This window comes from Neopelma chrysocephalum, unplaced genomic scaffold, assembly GCF_003984885.1.
Source record: "Neopelma chrysocephalum unplaced genomic scaffold, ASM398488v2 Primary Assembly neopelma1_382, whole genome shotgun sequence".
Lineage (NCBI taxonomy): Eukaryota > Metazoa > Chordata > Aves > Passeriformes > Pipridae > Neopelma > Neopelma chrysocephalum.
This window is the reverse complement of record NW_020898046.1, coordinates 1,901,517-1,929,400: the sequence shown is the minus strand read 5'-3', so window position 1 is coordinate 1,929,400 and position 27,884 is coordinate 1,901,517. Positions and strand designations below refer to the sequence as shown.

Below are 27,884 nucleotides of genomic sequence, written 5' to 3'. Positions count from 1 at the left end.
GTTGACAAGTCTGCCCAGCAAATGCACTGGCTTAATCCAAGCTGTTTATCCGGATGTGAGTAATACTAAGACAATTAACTTCTGGCTTTTCCTGGGAAAAACTGAGAGGTATGTGATATGCTCCCTAACTGGGGAAGTTAATGACTTTGAGATTCTTGTTAAGAAACAGAGAATTAAAGGATCAGACAGTCCTCTCTTATTGCTCAGCAAAAAAGGAAAAATGCTCATTTTCCTTTCCTTGAACATAAACTTATTCAGCTTCTAACACAGAGTCAAAAATATTAGAGATTTAAGTGATACTTTCAGCCTTTGAAATCTAAAAATAGTAAGGATTTGATGATTTGTGGTGTTTTTTTAATTCTAAAAGATGTTTTTATTAATCCCTTTTTTAGCCAAGAAAATAAGACATTTTTTGCCTGTCTTTTGGGGGAGAAGGATTTGAGAATATAGGCAGGTTAATGGAAGAATACAAATCTTCTAGTGGAAGATTTCTATAGCCTGTTTTAACAGAGAATACAAGTAAAAACTCCAAGTAATTCTAAATATTTCCAGTCAGCTGTCAGTCTGACATAAACTCTTTTTCTGAAAAATGATGGTTTCTTTTCCCACTCCACACCAGTTATAGAAAATAAACATTTTAATTTGATCTCTTATTTTTTTATGCCACATACCAATCTGGACCTTGGAGAGAAAAGAGAAAAAAATCTGCACACCCTTTTCTGTACACAAATCAACTGAAGTAAATGTTTATGCAATTTGATGCAGGTTGAGTTTTGAAATAACAAATTCCAAATATAATGGTTGTGGCCTGATATTTTTTCATTACTTCAAGCATATATAGATATAAATTTTTTTTAGAAGGATTTTGCATGTCTTTACCCAATGTGCTGTTTATTTGTGACCTGTGGGGGTAATCAGCCTCCTGAAATGAGAAGTTTAAAAGCATTGGGATTATTGAGTAGTACTAATGATTATGAGTATGTTAAGTGACCTGATGAGTAAAAGTCTGCTGTGTGAGCAAGGCCTGATATGTCAATATGTGAGCTTAAGAGAAGGGGCTGTATGAGACATTAAAGAAATTACCTGCCTGAGGAAGCTGCAAGCTTGGTTTGATGATGTGAAAAATCAGAGCTCTAGAAAAATCCTTCAAGAACACAGGAAAAAAACCCACTTTTTTTTAATAGAGGTTTGGGGTTTTTTTAATTAAAAAAAAAAGCCACAATGTAGAGGAGGATAAGAAGAATACTTATTCTGAGAGAATTTTTTTGAAAGTGAGAGTCCACTCTGACTAGACAATGAATGGGTGTTCACTGCCAAGGCTGTTGTTGAAGGAGATCACCAGGGCCCACTGGGTTTCTCCAAGCTGACTTTGTAGCTGCTGCCCTTCATGTGATTGCCCCTCAGGCAACTGCAGTCAAACTGATAAGAATTGAGATATTTGAAGTTCACCCAGTTCATTTGAACTGAAGTGAGTGAGGGAGCTCCTACATGTCAGCAGGTGGAAGGAGGCAGGGTGGTGGTAACAGACAGGGATTCACTCAGCCACCTCGTCATTATGCTCCTTCTGCCTGACTTGCCAGGCTCTTCCTTTTAGGACCTGAGTACCTATGGCAACTTTGCTTTCTGTCTGATCCTCACTCTTTTGGTTTGCATCTACTTCTGTCCCAGATTTATGTAAATAACTTTTGAAATTGTTTTGTGCAGCCTCCAAAGCTGTAATGAACTTCAGATGAATAAATTGCACACCTGAGACCGTGAAATACTGGTAAATAAAACTGCAAGAGGAGAGATCTCAGAAAAGATGCAGACGAAGGAGTGGTTAGGATAATTTCTCAGGAGAAACTGTTTAAGTCTTCATTTCCTCATCAGGTGTTTTAAGAATTCCCTCAGGCATTTTGTGGTAGAACAAAAGCCTAAATAATCTTAATTCTTGCCAACACCAGTCATTCCTGTAAAATTCATGCCTTGCATCTGTCTCCGTAGGCTCCAGATGAATCAGCACCACTTCACAATATTCCTACAAAGTACAGAGCTCAACTGTGAGTGATGTTACTGTGTATTGAGTCGTTTAGTTGGCTCTCCAAAGGCAGCTGCTGGTTTTGCTAGGATAATTTCATGGCCATTTCCCAAGCTTTCAAGCTTGTCCAGCACAGTAATTTGTATAACAACTGTCTTAGCCACCTAATATCTTTCCTTGGATGCTAAAAAGGTTTTTTTTCTATCTCAGCCATGTCTGCATGTGTGGGTGCATATGTACAAGGGGAAGTGCAAATATCAAGTCCTTCCCCCTGCTAGTCTAAACTGTTTTGCTCTTGAACTGTTGCATATTGTGAACCCACTATACAATTTGCTAAAAATAAAATTACAGGTGTGAAAGAAAGAATTAGATAGGCTTTTAAGCACTGCGTATGATCCCTGTAGCCTGTACGGGTTTGACTGGGCAAGGTTTTATTCACTTCGTAGAGTTCTCCAGCACCCCCCACTATGTCTCCTGCTCACAAATTCCTGGTGTCCTCCTGCTCCGCCCTGGGATGTCTGGCACGTTGCCACCCTGCCCAGGAGGCACCAGCACAGTGGGCCAGGGCAGAGATTTCAAGTATTTTCAGATATTTTGGAATTGTTTTCTCAGGCAGAGTGAGCCTGAGGAGACCCAGAACCTTGCTAAAATGCTCTTCAGGTATTGCCAATCTTCTTGAGAGGACCAGCGCTGGGAAACATGGACCTACAGCTCTGCCCAACACTCAACCTAAAACCTGGAGACCACCTAGATTTGGCTGTAAGTGATAAACGTCCAAGACTCCATGAGTTACGGTCACAACCTGTTCGGTAAGTAAAACCCTAACCTATGTGTCCCCATGCTTAAGAAGAAAGTACTTTTTGAGCAGCAGTTTGCAGCCAATTTCAGCTTTGTTGATGGAAACACCAGGTAGAGTCTGGCTCTGGGGCAGTGCCCATTGCTGTGTGTTCCTGCTCTGCCCCAGAGTACCCTGACCCCCCCCGCAAAAAATGTGCTCATTTACCTGAGACACACCATTACAGAGGCTGGTGTCCCACATTTATTTTTTTACTGTTGTCAAACATCAACCAAAGAAAGCTTGCCAAACAGCTCAAACCATTGTTTTTCTGTATACCTTTCTTTGTTTGCCATCTGCTACCCAAAACCAAAGCATAATACAAAGACTGTCTGGTACCCCTGAATGCCCTTGTTTTCTCTCTTATTCCATTACATGCTTATGTTTTACTGAGTCATGCCAGCAACATTTTTAGTTCCTGCTAAAAAGATAAAAAATTAGCCATTTCATTTTTTTTCAAGTTCATCATTGTAGCTTTTTGGGGGAGGAGTTTTAGCAGATTGACTCGAGATAAGCAAGGTTCTTCAAAATGGTGGCCCTTTGAAACGTATATGTGGGATTTGGCAGATTTTTCTTTCCCTTTTTGTTTTTCTCCCCCTCTTGGACTGACTGTCAAAAGGGTAAAAAAATCACCTGTTTGAGATTTGCAGCATATGTAAGTCTTCAGCTGGTGTGAATAGCTTTCAGTGGCATGGCATACCCCTTGCTAGTCCAACACCAGCAGTATGTCAATGGCTCCTGGGCAGTTTAATTATTTTCTGGTGAGATTTTGATGAAAGATGTCTTGAAAGTGAGCACCAACTTCAATTACTTCTGCTTTCTAACTGCTCTGGAGAAGTTTGTGTGTGACAGACAGCAACCAGAAACCTTAAGAGCAAACCCTTAGAGCAGCAGAGCGTGTTTGTCAGTGGCACAGGAGTGTGCTGCACTGAAGGTGACTGGCTAACATGCTTGCCTGTGCACAAGCCCAGAACCCTAAGAATAACTGTGTACATTTTCAGCTTAAAATTTGGAGAGCTTCAGTTTCATTTCTATCCAAACAGATTTGATTGTGTGCCTGGGCATGTGTGCATCTACAGCAGTGAATAATTTACAGGATGTACCCATTTTTAGAGAGAGGTGGATTCTATTTTGGATTAAAGAAAACAAAAGAATAAACAAGAGTAAACTTGCGAAAGACCTCTATGGGGTTTTTTGTTTTGTTTTCTTTACAAACGTTGCAACTTTTGAGTATGAAAGTACTAGTGTTTACAAACAGTGCTAAGGAGTACAGAAGCCCAGGAAAGATAGTTTGTTTACTAGGATAGTTTGAGATGAGCAGTGAGCAAAAGATAGCTTTTAATAGAGGAAATGTGTGCAGGAGGATTATGGACACAGGCAAATTATAGCAGTTAGAATTTAAAGGGAAAAATTCTTAACAGCTATTCAGAGTATCATTTTGAAGTAAAGACAAAAATCAACAGCAAAAACCCCTGTGAGTTTTGATAAGAAGAAAAATGCAGACAGTGGAAGCAGACACATTCCTCTAGAGAATGATGGTGGGAATTAGGACTAGGTTATGTTAATCCATTGGTGAACCAAAATACAGGAATTTGAAAATGAACAGAACAGTGCACAAAAATGACCTAAAGGAATTGGTTAGTGCTGCTTAATATTCATCTAATTTCTCTGACATTAGCCTAGATTTGACTTGGTTATGTAAGTGAATGCATAGAAGTTAGCCTTTACCTCTAATGGAATATTGATTTAAAATAATTTTTCACTTACTGAAAACTTCCTGAAGAATGCCCAGAGCTTCCTCCCTCCAGCTTTTTGCTGATGAGGTTGTATTTTCTTTGGGAAGTACCCTGACACGCAGCCTGATTACCAGAGTAGCTCAGTACTGATTACATAAGGCACTGGTGAGAAACAGGGGCTTAATGTACCAACAGGCTACTGATCTGCCTTTTTGTCTCTAGAAAGCAGTTCATAATTTCTGGTAAAGTCTGATTTTTAGCAGTGCATGTGATTGTACAGATGTCTTAAATAAAGCAGGCAGTTGAAAGATGCCTAAAAGTAGCAAAGAAGGCATGTGGGTGAGGTACTTGAGTGATACTTACAGACACCCTGCAGTGCTCCTGGTTATCCCTCTCTATGCTGGTCGCACTACTCAGAGACTCATGCTGAATAAACCAAACAAAAATCTAAAAATTAAATACTCTCAGGACTTGCTCTACATGTAGCATAATCTGATGAAACTAACCCCCACACAGCCACTATAACAGTAGCCCTAGGAAGGGCAGAGTAGGATCAAAAGAAGAAAGGGGAAAGAGAAGAACCAGGCTGCAGCAGTAAGCGAAGCTGAAACAGAACTCACTCTGGTGCGGTGATACGTGGTCCCTTCCTCAGTGCACACGAGTCCCTCTGAGTGCTGACCTCGGTGGAAAAGGCTTTTATATGCTCAAGCACTGTTTATTAATATGCAAACCACTCCCCATGACAAGTATGCCTTCATTACTCACTCTCTCCCTCCTCTCATACACAGGCAGACACAGAGCAAATTCATCATTTTCTGAGATAACAAGCAAGTTTGATGACTTTTGGGACTAATACAGCAAATTGTGTGCTGGAGTTTTTCAGCCTGTGTTTAAAACAAGAAATACTTTAAAGTGCCATTTAAAAAATATATAATAATTATTAAAAATACAGGCACTGGTGAGCTGAGTCAGACGATGGGTGTTTTTTTTAAATGTAAGAAGTGTGGAACAAGCCAAGAAATGTCTTTCTTGGATTATTTCTAACTCATGTGAAGCCCCACAATATCTGATCTAATTCTAGAACAATGCCTTAAATAGCTGCAATCTCACTTTTACATAAAGAACAAAGTGTGATTTGAGTTGGTTTGGTTTTTTGTTTTGTTTTGGGTTTTTTTGTTATCAGTGAAGAAGGGTAAAGAGGATTCATGCAAGCTCTGTCCATGAGTAATGCACATTAGAAGTTAGGGGTCTGTGATGTTATTGCTTCTTATCTGTTGTGGATCTTGTACTTTTCTGTTTGTTTTCGTTTGTACTTTGGCATTAGCAAAGCCATTCAATGCTGCGGTACTTTGCTTTCCACTGAGCTTATGACCAGAACGCAGCAGCAATGGAGCAAGCTTTCTGATGCTAAAGAGCAAGGTCCGATGTGTACTACACAAGTCTGCTCTGAGGCCTCATTCATCTTTTATAAAAAACAGTTGTGGGTGTTCTCCACAGGTGCAGGGAGCAGTGCTGGCCAAAGCACTCTCCCTTAGGATGAGGACATGCCAGATCCTTGTAGCTCGCACCATTAATCATTTACCGCAGGTCGACTTGTTTCCATGTAATACATGTTTTTCCTGATGTCCACAGCTGACTTTTCAATCACCAGCAGCCTTTATAGCTAAGAGAAAATTTACAAAAAGAACCCCAGAGTGTCTTCCAATTGGGACTGGTGTAATCTGAGTGGTGAGCTAAATTGCTGAGGTTTACCTTAATGGTGGCATTCCATGCTTTTGGATTTACCTTTGCTGCAGACTTGTGATTTAATATTCCTTTTCTCCAGCATGTCAGCTTGGGAATGGTGGTTTCAAGTACATTACAAAAAGGGAAGTTTAAAGTGGTCTAAGTAATACCATATTTCCCCAGTTTTTAATTGTTGATTGTTGAATAAGCAACCTCTTTCAGGTACAAGAGTTCCTTCACTTGCAGAGAAGCAGTCTGAGATATTTTCCTCACATCATTAGCAGAAAACTGAAGGACTATTTATGGTGCTCAGGTAAATGGAATTTGAAACAAATTTATTTTACAAGTGTTTGCAAGATTTTGAGCCACTAAGAAGTTTTATTTATTTTAAGTTGGAGCAGAGTGTAGAACACATTGGTATGTTGTAGGATCTGGTTCTTATCCTTCTGAAAGGGAAGCAGAAAGTATTCTCCAGGAATTATTTTCAACAGACAGCAGTTTACTCCTACCCTGGCAAGGTTCCCAATGATGATACATGGTAAAGTATTAGTAAAAAACACTGGTAATCTAGCTTTTACTTTCGATGTGAGGTATCTAATGAGTTAAAACTGTAGCTTCAATCCAGAATTTCCTTCCATTGAGTTGGTATGGAGCACAAGAACTTCTTTGTGCTACAATTATACCTTCAATGACTGACAAGGTACCAAAAAACCCTTTTTCCCTTTGCTGTAGGAAATCTTTAATGTGGATCAGGAGGAAAAGGTGTCCAATCTGTGGCAGGACTGTGCTGAGACCAAATGTTTAACCTCCTGTTTTAAATGGGTAATTCAATCCCTGTCTGGTGGAAGGACCAAATTTTTAACTTCATATTTTGAATGGGTAACTCAGCCTCCATCTGGTGGAAGTTGGGCTCAGGCCATGCATCATGGGCAGGTGTTAATCCTTCCCCTCAGTGCTGCTCTGAGCACCTGAGGGCCTGGCAGGGAGTGTGGTTAGGCAAACAGTGAGACTTCCAGAGGCTGTGCTCAGGAGCACCTATTACTTAGGTGACTGCAGCTTTGTACAAGATCAGGAGGTTTCTTCTAAAGAAAAAGTAATTCTTCCTTTCTGGCAAATTCTGCTCAGTGCACATGTGAAAGATAAAATAAATTCCTGTGCTTTCTAAAATAGGAGGTGATACAAGTTTAAAATAATGGAGTTAGTGATACACTGAAATGCTTTAACCTTGGTTTCCTCTGTTGATATTTTCTTCCAGATTAAACTATCCCTTACTATCCCTTTTGGCCTGCAACTCCTGGTGCTGTCGTGAAAAATTTTCTGAACAGCCAGTTGTAAGCAGTCAGGCTGGGACTGTGTACCAGTCTGTTGCAGAAGGTTCTTTGCTTAAAGTGTCTTTCACCTCTGTCCAGCTTCTGGAAACTTCAGGGCTGGGAGAACAAACCAGTCAAAATCATGATGTATTAAACAAGTGTGTGTAAAACCTGGATGCAGAGACATCCATTCATATCTGACACCTCTCCCGCAAGCAGTGGCAGAGGCATTTGCATAGGAGGAGCTGTGGTGAAATGTCCCACAACTCAGCAGTTTGCCTTTTGACAATTTGCCCTTTGGTCATGGAGCAACATCCAGATTTCTCGTGGTCAGCCGAGCCCTGTGGACAGCTCTGCAGGCGTGTCTGGCGATTGTATGGAGTCACCAGGTCAGTTAAAGGATGTTTTCTGTGTATTTTATCCAGGGAAGCAAAGACATTAACTAAATGATACATCTCCTTTCTTGGTCAGCACAGCAGCTCTCCTCTTAGTTCAAAAGCCCTGGATAAATGCAGAGGAAGTCACTTGGATTAAATTTAAATCCAAGATTTAGTTCGGCAGATGTCCCTTTCAGAGCATTCACAGGCTATTAGGGGATCAGGACGCTGCAGGGCAGATCTCCTGCCCCGTGATTCCATAAGTGTTGTGGATCACTCTGGCTATTGACTTGTGACCAGATCTTTCCCACTTCTGTCACCGTTGCTGCTCCACCTTGCACCCCAGAATTAATAGTTAAGCAGAAGATTTGAAACAAGATGCAGTATCTCATGCTGTTGCCTATGTTTTGTTGTACATCTCTGTGGTGAGATAGCTTGCTTACTGTGTGTGCCAGTAAAAACATCTATGATTCCTGACGTCTTGCTTTGGGAACAACAAGAGCCCAGCTCACAGGAGCTGAAATGGGAGTAAGTACATGATCATGGTGCAGGATTTTCCCTGGATGGGAAATTCCAACCAGGCTTTTATGGTGAGTTGACTTTTGTACTGCACAAAACATGACCATCTTATTGAGACTGGTAACCCACAGTTAGTGCATTTATTTGTGTGTCCAGGAGAATAAATCTACTCAGGTCAGAAGTTTTATTATAAATTTAGATATAGTCATCGTGTTCCCTTCCTTAGAAATTTGCTCATTTCCTCACGCCATCCTTGCCTTTTTTTTTTTAAATTACAGTGCTATGCTGCTATTACGAACTTGAGCAATTAAGCATTTAGGATAATATAAAGGAAGTGAATAATTACAAGTTTTATAATTTTTAATCCTCTTCATGACAGATATTAGGCCTGTAAAATGTTAGACCTGCAAATGCAGCAAAGGCACTTGGCCTTTTACGTTTATATGTAATAGAGCTCAGCAATTTCCCTTCTCCTTTAGCAAGCAGTAAATTCAGCCAGAAAAAGACACCTTCAGACAGACCTAATGTTGGACCTCTGTAGCTTAAGTTTAGAAATACTTTTGATCAAGGAAGTGCTGTGGGAGAATTAAAAATACCAGGTATTTCTTTTTTTAAAAAAAGTTGGCACATTTGAACTTTTTATTAGTGTTCTCATTGGTTTTTTTCCTCATTTGAAAGATAACCATAAAAAAGGTTTAGTATATTTAAAAACACCACCTATGAGAAAACAAGCATGTTCCTACATGTGCAGCTTGCTTTGCTCGTGCATATTCCATTACTCTGTTTATGATATTTTGTAAAAAGTATGCAGAAGAGTCGTGAATGTATTTGAAAGAAATTATCCATTCTTAATCAAATATCCTTCTAGTGTTACTGTAGCTCTAGTAAAAGGCAATGTTTAATGATCAATAAGATCATTATACAAGCAGTAATGAGATTTCCTTTTGAAACAGAGCAGCTTAGAGAAGCAATCAGCTACAGACAAGCCTGCAATTTTGGGGTTTTAAGTTTAGCCGATAACATTTTTTTTCCTCTGCTTCTGGCAGCAGGGAGATTTTGTGTGTAGGAGAGTGAAAAGCATCAGCTGAAAGATTCATCTTCAAATTACTACATGGAGAGCAAAAGCCATAAAGAGCAGTCGGTTAGACACAGTTCTTCGTGTTCAGAAGTGATCTTTTAGCTTTATTCATAAATAGGAAAGTTCACAGGTGCAGTTGGTTTTATATGAAAGACCCTGATCCAAAGTCCACTGAAGCCAGCATAAGGACTTGTGCTAACTTGAGTGGGCTCTTGTCTCAGGTGCTGGTTTTGCAATTGAGAATTTTGGCAGGACCATAATGGCTCATTTAGTTGGAGCATTTGGAATTACCTTTCCTGGTGCATTTGCTTCAGCAATTCATGTAAGTTGTGCTCAGTCCTGAGCTAGCTAGCAGACTATTTGCTTTATCTTAGCACTTTTGTTTATGAGAAACTGGCCAAAGTAATAAAACCTAGTTACCATAGAGAATGCATTTATCCTAATAGCTTCTCTGACTTAGTGCAATGGAGTAAGGAGGAGCAATGATGCTCTTCCCAGCTCATAGGGAGTTACATGCACGCATGACATTTCAGCAAAAATTCTTGATGAGTAGCCAGAGGACCCATCGTCGTTCAGAAGATGCAGTTCAGCACAGAGATGCTGAATGGAGGTCCTTGGTAGGTCAGCAGATGACTGACTCATACCCGTTTGAGGTCTCTATACTGATGCTTTGTTTCCCATTACATCCTGCAGAAACTTTTCATGGAATTGAAAAACCACGTGCCCAAGTCAGAGCCCATCAGCTGCTTTTCTTATTTCAATTCATGTTTTGTTATATCTGTTTAAAAGAGAAGTAAGAGTTAAGAAATAAATATCTGTGTATAAGTTGCAGAAAATAAGAGAGCTTTGTTCCTCATCCTGTTCATGTGGACAAAGTATTGATGAAAACTGGAGATGCTGCCTGCTTACATTTGGGTAGATAAATCACGAGGTTTCATCCCCTTGTGGGCCTTTGTGATTGTATCACATTGCATGGACAACTATGTAAAGGAATCAGATGTGCTTTATGAGTAGGGGAATAATCTGTGATTCACAGAAAGAGGTCAATGGAATTAGTGAAATGTTAAGCCTCATAATGTAATGTAACATGTGCTGTCTGCCTGATTCCATCCACATCAGTTTCAGAAGAGATAACACACAACTGTGTTACTTAACCAGTAAATAAAAGCTTCTAAGGAGAGCCCTCTCAAAAACATGAAGCCACTTCATCTCATGAGCAAGTCTGGTCTCACTAGGAAGCTCCTGGGGAGTCCTGAGCAGGCACAGGACCTGGGCAGGGAGGGCACACTTCCTGTTTGCAGATATGAACTGAAAGGCTGAAGGAAGAGAAAATATTTACTTCAACCGTTTGAAATATGAGAGTTCTTAAAAAAAAAATCTCTTCATGCCATGCTTTTTGATTCCACAAAACAAATCATTCGATGTCACAATCACTCTCAAGGAAACTAAGGTGGATTAAGAAGAACATGGTGTAAAGACTTTGTGGGTTTGGGGTTTTTTGGTGGTGGTTTTGTTGTTTGCTTGGTTGTTGTGGGATTTTTTTGTTTCTTTTCTGGATTTTTGCTATAAGAGAAGTCTTATTTTCCTGGAAGTATGTGGGGGTGATCTGTCAAAGTGAGCAAGACAAAAGGATCAGTGTCTAAGCCTTAGTTATGTTGCCACACAAAAGAGACGCAGTGACTTGCGTAGCCCACAAGCTCAATACTTCACCCTGCCTGAAAACCAGAATGCTGCTTTTAAAGATGTAAGGCCTCCCCATGGCTCCAGTAGTGACTTTCCAGCACCAACTCCTCTAATCACAATAGAAATCAGTACTGGTAAAGCCAACATAAATGCAACAGGGGAATGCTTGCATTTGTTTCCAAATGACAGAACTTAGCCAGTTCCATAGCCAGCTTACCTCTAAAGCTCACTGTGTCTCCGGGGTATTGGTATGGTGAAGGAGGTTAGAGGAAGTATAATATATATCAGAAAACCGTATTGAAAATACCAGGTGAGGAATTAACTTGTTTAGCTGAAACACTAGATGCCTTTGATTAGGGGTTAATTTTGAGGAAGAATTAACATCAAGGGATGGAGGCAGTTCTCGGAATTTACTGAAGAGACAGGAGGAAGAAATGGTAAATCTTTGTCTCTGTGCACCAGAAGCAAATTTGAACTCAAAAACAAGGGAAGCTTGAGTGTGGAAGTTAATGCACAATTAACAGAAGAGAACAGAAAATTGCCTTGGATTTATGAGCAAGGAACTTATTCATTTGTTCTTTCACACTTAAGTAGAAAGGGACTCTGCTGTTGTGCTCTTCAAAGACCAAAGTACAAATAATCTCATATTTGGATTGATAGCTGTTCTTCTTCCTCTTTGAATTAAACAATAGTCTGAGGTCCTTAAACAGAAGTTATTCAGGTGTTCTTTGTCTGAATTTATACTGGGTATGGAAAAAGCAAAGCAGGTAGGTTAACAGGGGTTTAGCCTCCTCTATTCTTTGCTCTGTTCGTCTGCTCAGTGGTTTCTGGAGCTGTAGACAGACAGCTCTTGCCCAAGTGCAGCTTCATCACCCGTGTTCCCAGACAAGGTGACTGTGCTGTGGTGAGCCACGTGCAGCATGAGGTGATATTTCTGTCTGGCTGGGGCTCACAGGGACTTCAGCTAAGGTGTGCTGCCCCGCCCCTTGGTGCAATCACTTGGCCTCCCTCACATCCTTTTTTGGGTGAATGCCGTGTTAAGACCTACAGGCACACCTTCAAGGGTAATTGCTTCCAGTGGCTTGAAGCTCTGAGTGCAAAGTCCCAAGTAACTGTGTACGGTAGGCAGCTACAGTGCTGATTTGTCCATAGAATGCAAAGAAGCACAGAGCTAGGTGCAGAGACCTGGAGGACGTTTCTAAAGCTAGTTACAAATATTTTACTGCTTAATCTCTGTCTTGTGCTTCTCTGTAGTTGTTGTAGGCCCAGAGGTTAAATATTAAAGCACTGTCTTTTGTGTAGTGGCTTAAATAGCAGCAGAAGGGGAAGGGAGCTAGCATTTGTTTGATATTAGACAGGTGTAAACTGCAAAAATAATTAAAAATTAGCAATTACCAGGCATGATTATAATGAGAATCAGCTGGGAAAAGCTCTGCAGGGAGAGTGACAGGGTTGCCTTTGGCTTCAGGCTCTCCTCTTGCAGCTCTGGAGAACAGAGGGGTGTTTGCACTTTTACTCAGATGCCAGAGAGCATAAAAAAGCCATGCCAACATGGTGCATGAAAGGATGATCTGGGTCCAAATGCAGTTCCCAGCAGCAGTTGTACTCTGTGTTCCCACTATGATAACCAGACATAGTGGTCATTATGAAAGGGCAGAGCAAAACTTCAAATGCTTTCTCTTTGCTGGTTCTGTAGAGACAATATGGAAGAAATACTACCTTTTCTGGTAATAAGCTCATTTTAGCTCTGCAGAGATATTTGGAAGTATTATTGTGTAGGCAAGGTGTGTACATCAGCAGTAAGTAACCAGAGATACTTGCTCATAATGGCACAGTTACAAAGGGGCAGAGATGGCACTGAGCAAAGTGACATAGCTACAAGAAGTTACTTTGGGGTGAAATGAACTTATATAAAACCAATTCAATTACTGTTTTCTATCCGTGTAAAGTTATTCATCAACTTCAGTGATTTGAGCTTTAATTTATATGAAGACCAGAGCTTGCCCTGTCAAGATTCCTGTATTTGTCCTTTTCTCCTCAGGGTAACAGAAAATAGTACGAAATGCCTCCAGCTTTCCAGAGATGAGCTTTTCAAGGTCAGTATCAGTATTTTTATTGCCTTGCCAAAACCAAAATATGTTCCACATTCCACCTGCTTCCCTTCCAGAAGTCTGAAATGATTAAGATTCCTTTTTGGTGAGTTGTTCCTAAGAGATTTCTGGTTTTGAATTCTTGGTCCTCCATCAATCACGGTATTGTGAAAATGCTTATTTCTGCCATCCCTCCTCCTTCCAATGTTCTTTTCAGGAGGTACAGAATATCATAACAGTTTTTGAGAAATATTAACACTTTCAAATGGCCAGTGTTCTTCAATTATTCTTTCTTCTCCTTTTTTTCCCATAAAAAGTGATAGGAAGTGATAATTAGAAGAGCCTCCTGTTTTTGACAGATGCTGCCCTATAACTGACTTTGTGTATCCTGCAAATACTGACTGTGAGGACTGTAAAGGGTTATTACATGTATTTTGTCCTTAAATTTATAGCACTTTTTTCCATTTTTGGTTTTAAAATACAGAAATTCTTAGTGACAAACTGCAGTGGTATTTGCAGAGCAGTTCACTTTTCATGCTTGCTGCACAGGTTTTGCATGACTTAGATGGCTAGAGAAGTACAATTGCATTTCACTAGAAATGATTCTGGTTTGGGTGCAAGTGGTGCTTGAAAGTCCTTAGTTAACAGAATAAAAAACAAAACAAACCAAAAACTTGCAAGTGCATCATCTGAAAAGACCGAGCTCTGTAGTGTTGTCAACTTTGATATTTTTGTCATTTTCTACTATAGGAAGGAAAAATACTTTGATGGTTATGTAAAATACTTTATTTGAACATATTTCGGACCATTCTGTCTACCTTCATAAAATACCCTCTACCTGCAGGAAAACATAAATTGATCCTTATCCAAAATATTTACTGTAATCTTAAGGCTTTTGCAACATTGTCTCTATTGGTAAGTGTATTTTCCTTGGCAAAAATAGATATTTTTTTTTCCAAGAGTGTTAAATACCTGTGTAAGTTGTCCTTGTCTCCATTATGTTTTTTAATTTTACTGTTTCAATAACTAAGATTATTTCTTACCTGAAAATTCTTGTGGTGTTCTGACCTATGTAGCAATGTCTTACTACATGGCACTACATACTATTTTATACTAATCATCAAAATTGTGAATATACAGCAGCCCACAAACTATAGAGACTCCCCTTTGCCCACTATATGTTAAATAATCACTGCACTTCTGCAGAAGTGCAGTAAGAAACTGAGAAGAGATAAATGGAGACAAAATAATGTATCTCTATTCTTTTCTGTTGCTCAGCTTTTCTGGAAGTCGTGACTCTCCCGTCCTGACAATACTCCCTTTGTTCCCACTGATTCACAGAGCAGAAGGAAGAGAGGAGGAGTGGCCTGTGGAGCTGGCTGTGTTGCTAGGGTGGGGTTGAATGTCAGATGTAGGTCTGAAGCAGGCTAGTTTCATAGCTAAAGATAAAGCAGAGGTACTGGTCCAACCCTAAATGTCATACTGTCAGTCCAACAGCTTACCTGCAGGCAGCTTTCTCACCTCTTTACCAGTCTTCTGACCTGTCTAAATGAGTGATCAGGGAGTTTTTGCTTATCCAAGTAGTCTCCTGAGTTTGTTAGAAGTTACCCAAGCCAACCTTGCCTCATCCATCTCAGTGTCCCTGCTGATCTACACATAGCAAGAGCTGCTTCTTTCCCATCATGAAGCAAATGGCAGTAGCTCAGACAGGGCAGAAGATCCCACCTCATGGAGTTGTGAGAGTCGCAGTCGGTGGCTGGAGTCAGAGTCACAGTCTATAGTCAAAGCTAAGTGAGAGCTGAGACATTTGAAAAACAATCCTGACCTGTTTGCAGGCTTGGTGTATGCCTGAGAGAGACAGAGAGCACTTGCTCAGGTACTGCTGTCTCTTTTCAGATGAGATTTTCCCCTTATCCTCTTCTTCTGTTTTCTGTATTCCCCAACATGAGATGATGCTGCAACACTTCCTTCTGTGCTGAGTGTGAAAACTGTAGTGTCCTGAAGTCATGAACGCTGTCTGCTCATCACTGCAGGATACGTGCAGGAAACATTACAGAATGTGGTTCACCGCACTGTGTATGTCTCTTTCTCCATACAAAAATGCTCCCTGCTGAGCATTTTCTGCTTGGAAATTTCCACTTTCATTAAGATGTCAGTAAACTTACTAAGTCTCTTTTAGTTTTCTTTTAGCCAAACTCTGCTTTTATACAGGCTTTCAGTAGTACACTTCTGTTTTTCCTCTAAAGAAGCAGCAAAATTATTGGAGAGTTCTTCTGACTTGTTTAGCACAGTATCAAGGAAATAAAGGTACCTTTGTGTTCTTGATGCATAATATTTTGCAAATTTTTGACAGCTGTTGAGTTAAAGTAACTGAAATTAAAGATATAAATTCATTCCAGAAAGTTGCTATAAAAACAAGAGGAACAGTGTTGTCTGCCTATGCCTTGTACCACTGATCTCTTACCATGACTGAGGATTGTTCTGATGAGAAAGGAAATTACTAGAGTCACAGATGATGAACTCCAGCTAGTGAGGTAAGAATCCCTCTTTTCTGAGTTGTCCGTGGAGGTTTCTATCCCCAGGAGAAGCTGAAGAGTCACATTTCTATTTCCAACCTGAGATGAATCAGTCACATTCTGATAGAAAGCAGAAGTGGTAAGGGCCTTGAGGACCCTGCATGAGACACAACACAGTGCTCTGGAAAGAAAGTATAGTAAGAGGTTATCTAGGAGTACCTATATGTGCATGTTTGAAAGCAAGGTAGAATTTTGTTACTTGCAGAAGTACACTGTTGATTTAGTTACTCAGTGGCTTAAAAATGCATTTGCATTCTCCAGGGGAAAAATAAACGTAAAAAGTTTTAGCTGCATCCTCAAAGTTTAGCTAAAACCCAGCCTTTCTCACTAGGTTTGTTTTACCTAGATCCTTCTACTCCTATGCGGAGAACTTAGGAATTCTGAAAGTAATCACAGGCAAGGCAAGGGTTATCTCTTTTAGTAAAGCAAGTTGCTGGAAAGAGGATTTGCCCTTTGTATGACTTTGATTGCACACATTTTAGCTGACCACTAAAGCCGATGACGTGTTTGTTCCATTGCTGAAGCTATCTTTGACCTCATTTCCTCACATTATACCCAACTAGAGGGTAATCGATAGGATCTATTTGCAGTTACTTGTAGCCCAATTAAAACTACAGACGATCCAAAAAATGATGCTACATGTGCAAGAACATAGCAGGCAGTAATAAAACAACTTTTTTGTGTTGCTGGTGCAGATTATGGTCTTAAGAGTAGTTTAAGTTGGAAGGAACATCTTGAGATCTAGTCAAGCCCTCCTTGCTTAAGCAGGGGCAGCAAGAGCCAGTTGCTCAGGACAATGTCCAGTTGGGTTTTTAATATCTCCATAACCTCTCTGGGCAACATTTTTCTCTATTTTACCACCTTTACAGTAAAAAAAAGTGTACTGGAGCTGGTGAAGGTACACTCACCACAAGCAAGAACCTTAAGCTCTGGACTTGTGCTAGCATCTGGGCAAAGTTGCAATACTTGTGTAAATTATGCAAATTTACTACTTATTCCAGGAAGGTATTGCACAATCTAAGTTTCTATAGCACTTGATATGAGCTCTTTGCACTAAGCAAAAGACTTCTGAACACTATACAACAGAAATGTGAAAACAACCTGCCCTGTTCATGATTATGTTAGACTTTAACCCACTTATTCCTACAGCACATCCTTGCACTGCCAAATGGTGATGTTAATTTTTAATAAACTGAGTAGAGAAGATAGAATGTGGATGTTAAAACCACTGACATTTTCTCACTGCAGCGATTTTTTCTCCTCTTCCTGACTGGGGCACTGTCCTGAAAGTAGTCTCTTCTCTCAGTTTGAAATTGGTGACTCTCTTCCTAGTCACAGGATGGGAGGGTTATTTAGAGAGTCCTGAATCACTCTGATTCTGAAATAGTGAAGGCAGAACCCTGGAAACAAAGTTTTGTGTTATTATGGATGACATACATGAGGAAATGTGATTCTCAGCGTATGAGAACTGGATATAATCAGCCTAACTTATGAAAGTTTATGAAAGTGCTGCTGTAAATTGATTCACCACAAGAAATATTAATTCCTAGAGATAAGTATCTGTCAAGCAAAGAGAGCAAAGACTACTGAATAAGTAATCGAGCTGTATTAGTCCTCTATGCCTCAGAGAAATAATGGAAATGGATATTCAAATAAAAATGTCTTCAAGTAGCACGTAGTCTAAATTTAAAAAATTAACAAATCCCTCCCAAGTCAATGGAAACTATCAGTAATTTGGTGAGTCCAAGTGTTTACTTATCCTCATTCCAGAAGAATAATTGTTTTCATCTTCCAGAAGCTAAGGAATTGGCTTATCTAACCTTGAGTGTTCAGAGTGAGACTAATTCCTTCAGACCCTGTTTTCCAATGCTTCCCAGCTGGCATTTACAACACTTGTGTCATGGAAGTTCTGCCTTGCACTCCTGACATACCGCTCCTACATGGTAAGTAAGGCTCTAGTCAACATGCCAAATATATCAGCCCCTTGGAGAGTCAGAACAGCAGCTGTATGAGAGCTGGTTCAAGGTGTCCTCTGAAGGCAGGCTAGCAGCAATCAAGCATTGCAGTGTGCTCACCCCATTGACAGGGGCATATCTGCCACATGACATGGTCCTCCACATGTGACCTCACCTTACACATTTGGGGTTTTCATTAGTCAAACAGATTTGATTAAGGCAATTTCTCAACAGTTAAGCAGTGCAGCTAAATGCAGCTGTTGGGGCTTTGTGCTGGGACAGGAAGACAGAGTAGTAGCTTGAAGAAGCTTCAAGCACTATAACATTTATGTCAGGATCACTTTCCAGGAATGGATAGAAATGAGACTCTGACTAACAGACATAAACCTATCAGGGAGAATGTGAAACACTGTGGACTTTGGCTGCTTCTGTGTAAAAGACAGATGAACACCTAAAATGTAAGATACTGTGAGCTGGTTTGAGATTAATATTTCCCCCAGCATACTTGGCTTCTGGGTAACTATTACTCAGCTTATTGAAAGCCCATCATTCACTTGTAGTTCCAGTCATTCCCCTACATTGCCAGCAGGGTTCTCGCCAAACTGAAGCTACATCCATGGAGCTGGTCAGACTGACTGGCAGCGGATGTCCTGCCTGAGAAAGGCAGTGGGCTGCCTTTGCAGGTGTCCCAGGGTGGTTGGACATGACCTACTACACACTCAGGGCTTTGGGACTCCAAAAAATAGTATATGCTTTTACAGATTATTCAACCTCAAAAGCTGCCATCATATTGATTAAATGAAATAACAATGTGGGAGAAGACCTAAATCTACTCCTAATTAATTAATAGGGCAAAAAATCATTCTAGGGGCAGCAAGCTATTGCATATCTGCCTTTGTAAGTCCTGGTGAATGTCCTTTGAAAGAATTAGTGGTGGTCAGTGTCAAAAGCAGGATAGTGCTGGGTGAAACTCAGCTCTGATTGCAACTTGTACAGCTTTGATACGAATAAGGAATGGTTTCAGAAGAGCTGCAAGACAGGCTTCTATGAATTATTGACACCTCAAAAGTAGAGCAGGGTTAATGTCATTATGTCACTTCCAAAGAATATTTGTAAATCACAGAAGAAGAGAACATGACAGATTATCAATGAATAAGCATAAGGAATAATGGATAAAACCACACATAGTTAAATCCAAGGTAAAAAATCAAGCATTTGTTATATGAGCACTTCTTCAGGAAAGCTAAGGCAAAGTACTCTTTAGAATACGTGCATGGCAACTGGGACAAAAGTTAATATAAAAAACCGAAAAACAGTTTTCCAGCCCACATCTATTGCAAATACTATCTGCACTAGAAAAGATATACAGATACTTTTTGTAGGGTTGAATCTTAACAAATTCCTTCTCTTATTGCTAATGTTGGAATCCCATTTGTCTGAAAGGAATGTTTCTAGTTATATGTTCATGAAACTGCATCATGAACTGAAATGCATCATGGTTAAGTGCTCTACAAAATCTAGATGTAATTGAAAAGCTTGATAGAATAAACTATAAATAACTTCCTTAAAAATCAACTTCATTTGGAAACTCATGCTTGAGTGCATGATCCCATTTTCCATAAACATCCACTCAAATTTACAAGTTGCGTGGAAAATGAAATTATTATTGCAAAACCACAAAAGAGCCTCATTTTGACTTAAATTTTCCACATGTCCAGCATGTCTGTACTGATTACCTTGGTGTTTCATGTATAGTTTCAGCTTCTAAAATGCCTCACTGCACTGAAAATATTTCAGCTTTCAGCTCTGAGGAGATTGAGCTCTTCTGCTGGGAAGTGCTTGTGCACTGGCAAAAGGTGCTGCTGAGGATGGATTTGTGAATGGTGCTTGCCTCCTTGTCACGGTTTGTGAAGCCCCTGTGAAAGCAGGGCTTTTAGGCACTCAGGAAAGACCCCCTGGCCGGTACAATTGATCTCACTGCTTTGCATGGTCTGGTGAACTCGTTCATGGCATTGGTTTTATATATGCTGCATCTTTTAAAAATAATGCTGTTTTCCACTCTTACTGTGTGTGGCTAATGCAAAATATCTGTGCCTGCTATCTTTTTAATATCAACACAATATGTTTCATAAGAAACATTTAAAATGACTAGGCAATGAAGCAATTAATTGATTTTATAATGAAGCATGAAATCAAATAGACTTTGAGATAGAGTTGAGTGAATCTGGTGTCTGATCTGATTAAGATCAATGTTATTTTCTGCTTGTTAGAGGCCAGGGGCTGCTGGTGAAGTCCTTAGTTTTAGTTTAGTGGTCATAGCACATTTTGACAGGTTTTACTTAGTGGTATTCGAGCGACAGCGCAGTCTTAAGGGTCATCAGTGCAATAGTGATGTGCTTGTTTTGGTGTTTTCAGATTTATATCAGAAAAAAGGGACTGCAAAAAACTTTCATGGGTGCTTTACCTTCTGATCACAGAAAAAGTTCTTTGCTGAGTTGGAATGGTGAATCCGTCTCCTTACAGGTAAACACATGAGAGTACTTTGAAGAAATATTAAACATCAGTAGAGTCACAAATTTCTTTGGTTTGAAATCATTTCAATGAACAGCATTTCCAAAGAAATTCAAGATGCCTAGCTGCTTTTGCTCTGTGGTGTGATTTGGTTTTGTTTTCTCCATGGTGCTTTCCATGGCATGGGCAACCTTGGAAAGATGAATTTAAGAGGGCAAGGCTTCTCTGCCAGGGAGATGTTTTGTATCCATCTGTTTCCCCATGGATTTGTGTTTGCACAATCAGGATGTAGTTGAGAAATGTCTTTAAAAGGTTTCTTTGATTTATAGACCAATATATCTCAGCTCCAGAAAACTGTAGTTGTATCATTGAGTAGTGACCTGGGTGAAGAAATGTTCTTTACCTTGAAGTATAAGCAGATAGTGTCAATAGAAGAATTTCTAGGAGAGTAATAATTACACTCATCTGATACATGCTACAGAAATCTCTCAGATGGAAGGGGACTATTATAAGAGCTAAGCAGGATTTGGAATTGCTCATGAACAAGGAAGTCTGGTATTTGCATGAAGAGCTTTGCTGATATGAAATGCTCTTGTTTCGAAGAGTTTTCCTGGGAATCAAAGTTCTTAAAAGCTAAGAATTTACCAATGTAGAAGTATTTGCAATGCCAACGAGATATTTTCATGCCTCAAACTTTGTAAAATGCACATGACTTCTCCCAAGGCACTTTGTAACTTATCCAGATTTTCCCTTTTTCAGTGCTTTGCAGGGGTGGCTGAGGGAAAAAGTATCCTTTTGAAAAAAAGAAATCTTATAGATATTCTTCCTTTACCAAAATAATTTTCTAGTGAATCGCCTTCTTTTCTATGACTCCAAAGCAGTTCAACCAGAGAGATAGTTGTAATATCAACCCTGGATGAGAACAGGAGTCAATACATTCCTTCTGGAACAAAGGGAAAAGTAGTTTTCTATTTTGTTAACTGCCAGGAAGTGAGTCATATCAGTCAGTACAGCAAAATGAAATACACTAATTTCTGTATAAGCCAAGCTGAAATGAAATTCTGTTTGTTTGTTTGTTTGTTTGTTTTGAGTAGTCTAGTCTAATACAGTAAATTTCCCATAAAATCTGTGCTTCCCTGGAAAATAGGGAGCTCTTGGTTAGTTCTGTGTAATACATTGAAGAAGTCTTTGCTGAGTTCTTGGGTTTAGCAAACCTTTGCATGTTGAGTAATATTAATACATCTCTGCAATATCATACTGGGGGTTTTTTCATAGCATTGCTGACTTTCTAAGTTATAACTAGGAAGCAGAAATAAACGTTTTAAATTTTTAACCAGGGTAGAAAATGTGAAAACAAGCAAGAGATTAAGCATAGAAAATATCTGTGAATATGTTTTGGAAGACAGCTTAAGAGAGTTCTTAAGCAGGCAGGTCAAAGGGGAGAAGTACTCATACAATCAAGTATGGCTGCAAAAATAAGTCCATTTAAATAATTTCTAGCATGTTAATACATTTTTAGATGTGTTAAACTTGAGTGATTTAGCCTTCATTTGCCAGCAGGTTTTAAAGTGAGGCTGAATGGGATTTTGCCACTGGAGAGCAAGAACGTTGCACTAACCCTGGGATGTGAACTGTGTCAGCAGCCCATTTGCTAAGGCAGGATATCTGACAGCTGGCTAGCTATGGTTTTTGAAGGGTGTGTAAGGTGTCAATTCTTCTGTGAAATGTCTCTCCCAAATAGTAGCACTGTTTTAAGATCATAACATGGTAGACACTTTACTATGAGAGAAGCAAGTGCTATCTCCATAACTCATTGTCTTTTCCCTTTTCACAGGTTAATCAAATTTCAACAGTTCTTCACAGCCCAGTGGAATCATCACAGACCCGTTATATTTAGCTGAGTCATGCTGCTTTGTATTCATGTTTTGAGCTATGGGTGAGTGCAAAGCAGTAGGTGAATATAATTTTGTGAACGTAATACCATTTCATGCTAGACCTTACAAACAGAAACAACACTAGCTTTGTTAACAGACTTTCCTTGCTCTTTGTACTAAGCAAGAACCCTGAGAGTTTGAAGTGTCGTGTAACTATGTTAGCTAATGTATGCTAGCATGTTTTAAGAAATGTGGCTTTTACTACATAGTAATACCGTAAAGGTTTAGTCAATGTTTGATATAGTTAACATCATACATAAATATATGTATGGATACTTCTTTGCTCTTAATCAAACTTAACTTCATTCTTTAAATGGTACAAAATAAATCTGTGTGGCAAACTCACAGATTCCATAAACTCATGGAAGCTATTGGTCTCTTTTTGGGAATACTTTGCTTCCTATAAAATCTGAAGGATATGCACTAGCTAGGATGCTCACACTCAGAAGTTCTGCTGTTATATTTTTCTCTAAAATCTACCAAATACCTTTTTCCCCAAACCACTGAAGGTTTATCAGAGCCTTTTTTAACTTCAGTTAATAATGAAATTTACCTCTCAGTATAAGCGTCCAAAAAACCATAGTTTTGGAAACTAAATCTAAACCCCAGGCTAAGTCGGCTGTGTACATGCTTCTCCTACCTTGAAGGCAAAAGTTTTTTGGAAGACATTTTTGTAGCAGCATTTGTAAAGTTAAAATTATCAGTTTGCTGACACCCTGGTTGTTAAGGGTGCCGAGTTACCTCTTTTAAACAAAAATGCTTTAGAATAATTACATTTTATAAACCAAAAAACAGTTCTGCATATTCAGAGTCTTGAGTGTAGTAAACCTTTTAATGAGACAATTAGTAAACCAGATGAGTGGCTGTAATTCTTTCTCCACAATGGAAAAAAAGAGATGCTTTCAACTCTTCTTCTTTGACTTTAATTCTTCTTTTCAATTCTTCCTGAGAGGCATGTTACCCACAGTCTTTTCATGTATGACATTACTGAGAAATACCATGTCCAGAAGAATATGATATCAACTCATCCTTATATTTCCTTTCCAGAGGTGGCCACATCAATTAGGTGGATGCTGAGCAGCTGTGAGATTGGATGAAAGAGTTATGAAATTCTCTGGAGAAAGCAGGAGGCTCTTCAAGTAGCACAAAGGCAGTGGGGATCAAGAAGCAGGAAAATGCCTATGCTGGGAAGGGGCTGTAGAAATCGTTATATGTGCCAAATCTGTCAAGACTAATAATTAGTATTAGCAACAAGTTATGCAGTTATCATCAGATCACAATGAAATAGTGACAGCAAGTTTAACAGGATGTTTATGTAGTTAATCCTTTGGTTGATGTATTGTTCGTAAAGTACTACAATGGTAATGAAACTGTCATGCCTCCAGTGAGGCATCTTAAATGAAATAAAGACAAGTTGGTACATGGCTAAAATTGAGGTTGTACAATTCTGCATGGTGCTGCTCTATTCACCATGTTATGTTCCTGTTAGACCAAAACAGGATCAGGGAAGTCTGAAGTGAGAGGTGCTGAAAGAAACTAGAAAAGGAAGAAGATAGAACCTCAGCTGCATCTCAGGCAATGCTGCCTGGAGGCAGATGGGGTGAAGGTGCCTGTTACACTGAAAAATTGACTCTAAAAGAGTTTCTTTGGAGTCTGTTACAGATGCCCCGACCAGGAAGAAGAGATGGATGAATTATTCTCTAAGTGGCTGGCTGATGTTTCACAATTGACAGCCTTTGCTCTTATGGGAGACTTTAACCTGTGGGATGTCTGCTGGAAACTCAACACAGTGTAGAGGAGGCAGTCTAGGAGGTTCCTGGAGTGTGTGGGAGATGACTTTCTGTTGCAGCTGATAAGTGAGCCTACCAGGGCTGGTGTCCCACTAGACTGCCTGTTTACAAACAGAGAAGGGCCAGTGGGAGATGTGGTGGTCAGAGGCCATCTTGGACATAACAACCAGTAAATACTGGAGTTTTCAGTAGTCGGTGAAGTAAGGAGGGGTGTCAACAAAACTTTTACCCTGGACTTCTGGAGGGCAGATTTTGGGCTATTCAGGACCCTGACTCAGAAAGTCCCTTGGGAAGCAACCCTTAAAAACAAAGGGGTCCAAGAAGGATAGACATACTTCAAGAAAGGAATCTTGAAGGCACAGGAGCAGGCTGTCTCTATGTGCCAAAAGATAAGGCACTTGGGGAAGATGACCGGCTTGGCCGAACAAGGAAATTTTGCAGGAACTCAGGGGGAAAAAAATGAGTGAGTACCACCTTTGGTAAAAGGGGCAGGCAACTCAGGAAGTGTTTAAGGATATCATTAGGTCATGCAGAAAGAAGGTGAGAGAGGTGAAAGCTCAGTTAGAACTTAATCTGGCCACTTCTGTTAAGGACAACAAAAAGTGTTTCTATAAATACATTAATAGCAAAAGGAGGGGCAAGGAAAACCTCCGTTCTTTATTGGATGTGAGGGGGAATATAGTCACCAAAGATGAGGAAAAATCTGAGATACTTAACCCCTTCTTTCCCTCAGTCTTCGACATTAAGACCGGTTATCCTCAGGACAACTGGCCTCCTGAACTAGTAGAAAGGGATGGGAGCAGAATGGGCCTCCTGTAATCCAGGAGGAAGTAGTTAGTGACCTTCTGAGCCACTTAATGCTCACAAGTCTATGGGACAGGATGGGATTCATCCTTGAATGATAAGGGAGCTGGCAGAAGAACTTGTTAAGTTGCTGTTCATCATTAATCATTAGTCCTGGATAACAGGGGAGGTCCCAGATGAGTAGGCATTGGCCAATGGGATGCCCATCCATAAGAAGGGCTGGAAGGGGGATCCAGGGAACTCTACAATCTTGTCAACCTGACCTTTGTGCTTAGCAAGGTTGTGGGGCAGATCATCTAGAGTGTGATCACATGGCACATAAAGGACAACCAGGAGATCAGACCCAGCCAGCATGGATTTAGGAGGGCCAGGTCCCACCTGACCAACCTGATCTCCTTTTATGATCAAATGACCCTCCTGGTGGATGAGGGGAAGGCTGTGGATGTGTCTACCCGGACTTCAGCAAAGCCTTTGACACCGTCTCCCACAGCACACTCCTGAAAAAGCTGCAGCCCACGGCTTGGGCAGGAGCACTCTGTGCTGGGTTAGGAACTGGCTGGAGGGCTGGGCCCAGAGAGTGGTGGTGAACGGGGCTGCATCCAGCTGGCAGCCGGTCACTAGTGGTGTCCCCCAGAGATCAGTGTTGGGCCCAGTTCTGTTTAATATCTTTATTGATGATCTGGATGAGGGGATTGAGTCTACCATTAGCAAATTTGTGGACAACACTAAGTTGGGTTGAAGTGTCCATCTGCTGGAGGGCAGGAAGGCTCTGCAGAGGTACCTGGATAGGCTGGATCAATGGGCCAAGGGCACTTGTATAGGTTCAACAAGACCAAGTACCAGGTCCTACATTTTGGCCACAATAACCCCATGCAGGCTGGGGGCAGATTGGCTGGAAAGCTGCCTGGCAGAAAAGGACCTAGGGGTGCTGGTCGACAGATGGCTGAACATGAGCCAGCAGTGTGCCCAGGTGACCAAGAAGCCCAGTGGCATCCTGGCTTATATCAGGAATAGTGTGGCCAGCAGGACTAAGGAAGTGATTCTTCCCCTGTACTTGGCACTGGTGAGGCCACACCTGGAGTACTGTGTCCAGTTCTGGGCCCCTCAGTTCAGGAAGGATATTGAGGTGCTGGAGCAGGTCCAGAGAAGAGCAACAAGGCTGGGGAAGGGACTTGAGCACAAGTCCTATGAGGAGAGGCTGAGGGAGCTGGGGCTGTTCAACCTGGAGAAGAGGAGGTTCAGGGGAGACCTCATCACTCTCTACAACTACCTGAAAGGAGGTTGTAGCCAGGTGGGGGTTGGTCTCTTCTCCCAGGCAACCAGCAGCAGGACAAGAGGGCATGGTCTTAAGCTGTGGCAGGAGAGGTTTAGGCTGGACATTAGGAAGAAATTCTTCACAGAAAGGGTGATTGGGCATTGGAATGGGCTGTCCAGGGAGGTGGTGAAGTCACCATCCCTGGAGGTATTTAAGAAAAGACGATGTGGCACTTAGTGCCATGATCTATTTGACAAGGTGGTAGCATTCATTCATAGGTTGGACTCTATGATCTCAGAGGTCTTTTCCAACCTAATTGATTCTGTGACTCTGTGACTTGCAAAGGCAGACTTTTAATTTTGGAAATTACGTGGGGAAAAAGTGATCAGAGTGAAGGAGATAGAACAAGAAAGGCCAATTGTCTCAAAGTAAAGGCTAACTGTTTGTCATTTGTGCCCAGAAATAGCTCTCATTAGCAATGTGAAAATACAATAAAGCTGTGGTTTTAATGCATGTGTGAACATCAGTGTTGTAAACCAACTTCAGTTCTCACTATATATTTCAAATATATGAACCAAAATGAAGTTTGAGATATAACGGTGGAATTTGGTTCCATGATTAAAGGAAAGGGATTTGTTACTTAGGTCCCAATGGCTAAAGGAGAAACTGACGGGAAGAATAACAAAACTGTATTTGTATCAACAGCTTTTGCTGAAAAACATCTTAGTATTTCTCCTGTGTATTATACCAAATCTAAATTTGCCTCTACAAAGTTGAGATGGATGAAATGACTTTTTAATTTAATTTTTTATTTTATTAATAACAAAATGACTATGGCAGATCTTGCCAGTTGAGCACAGGATTTTTTCCCTCCTTGGATTCTGAAGTTACACCGTGGCTATGATGCTGTATGAGGTGTTTCCTCAGCATTAGCTGCTGTTTTCTGGTAGAGCTGCAATACTGAGCATAATGGTGTGGCTGGACAAATACTGCAATACTAAACATACCTAAGAGCTCACAAACACATGCTGTCTGCCTGACAGAATCTGCAATAGGCTGCTTTGGTTCCTCTGAAGCAAATTTGATTAGTAATTTTGTATTCCAGCTATAAAAATGAATTCATTTTTAGTCATTCCTTGAATGGTAATATACCATTCTGACTGATGGAGTAGGCAAAAGAGAATTGGATAATCTAACTAGATTTTTTTCATGTCTGGTTTTTTGGTTTCTCACTGTTCTGCTCCTCTCTTTTCATCTAGAAATTAGTTTGGATAGAAGCATAGCTGTTGCTAAGGTGTATAAACCTCAAAGTCAGGAGCCTTCCTGCCAGGGTGCATCTCTGACAAAGAAACATTTAGTTCCTTTTCTTTGTATCACTTGGGAAAAAGATGGGGAAAATGCTTGGGACTGTTGGGAAAAGCTGTTTATCTGTTATCCTATGAAGCTATATTTCTTGAATTTAACTGTAGCACTGCTTACTTTATAATCTAACATCTTTTTATGCTTCTGAAAGACCAAAAAATGCTTTTTTTCTGTAGGCCAGCCTTGTTCTGAGATGAGCAGTCAGATGGAGAGTTCAAAATTGCAGTTTCCAGAATAAATGACCAGTAAAGGCACACGTAAATTCAGCAATGAGGATTGTTCACTATATTAGGAAATGTTTTTTTAATTGAAATTAATTTTTATATA

At 40.2% G+C, this 27,884-nt stretch overlaps 1 protein-coding gene and 1 long non-coding RNA gene across 3 annotated transcripts in view; one reads left to right on the top strand and one right to left on the bottom strand.

The window, feature by feature from the left end:
• HPGDS (hematopoietic prostaglandin D synthase) overlaps nt 1-5,300 on the bottom strand; it is a 29,270-nt gene extending 23,970 nt beyond the window's left edge. The window contains exons 1-2 of one of the 2 annotated variants that reach the window (XM_027706549.1): nt 5,209-5,248; nt 1,935-2,017 (exon numbers count right to left, since the gene is read on the bottom strand). The gene's annotated coding sequence lies outside the window, so the exon portion shown is untranslated. Of the gene's footprint in view, nt 1-1,934; nt 2,018-5,208 lie in introns of both variants that reach the window. The other variant, XM_027706548.1, reaches the window with a different exon arrangement.
• Nucleotides 5,301-14,225: 8,925 nt separating this feature from the next.
• On the top strand, nt 14,226-23,822 carry LOC113979102. Its single transcript, XR_003537719.1, has 4 exons — nt 14,226-14,285; nt 15,770-15,904; nt 22,247-22,348; nt 23,394-23,822. It is a non-coding gene; the product is annotated as an uncharacterized LOC113979102 (long non-coding RNA).
• The last annotated feature ends 4,062 nt before the right edge of the window (nt 23,823-27,884 follow it).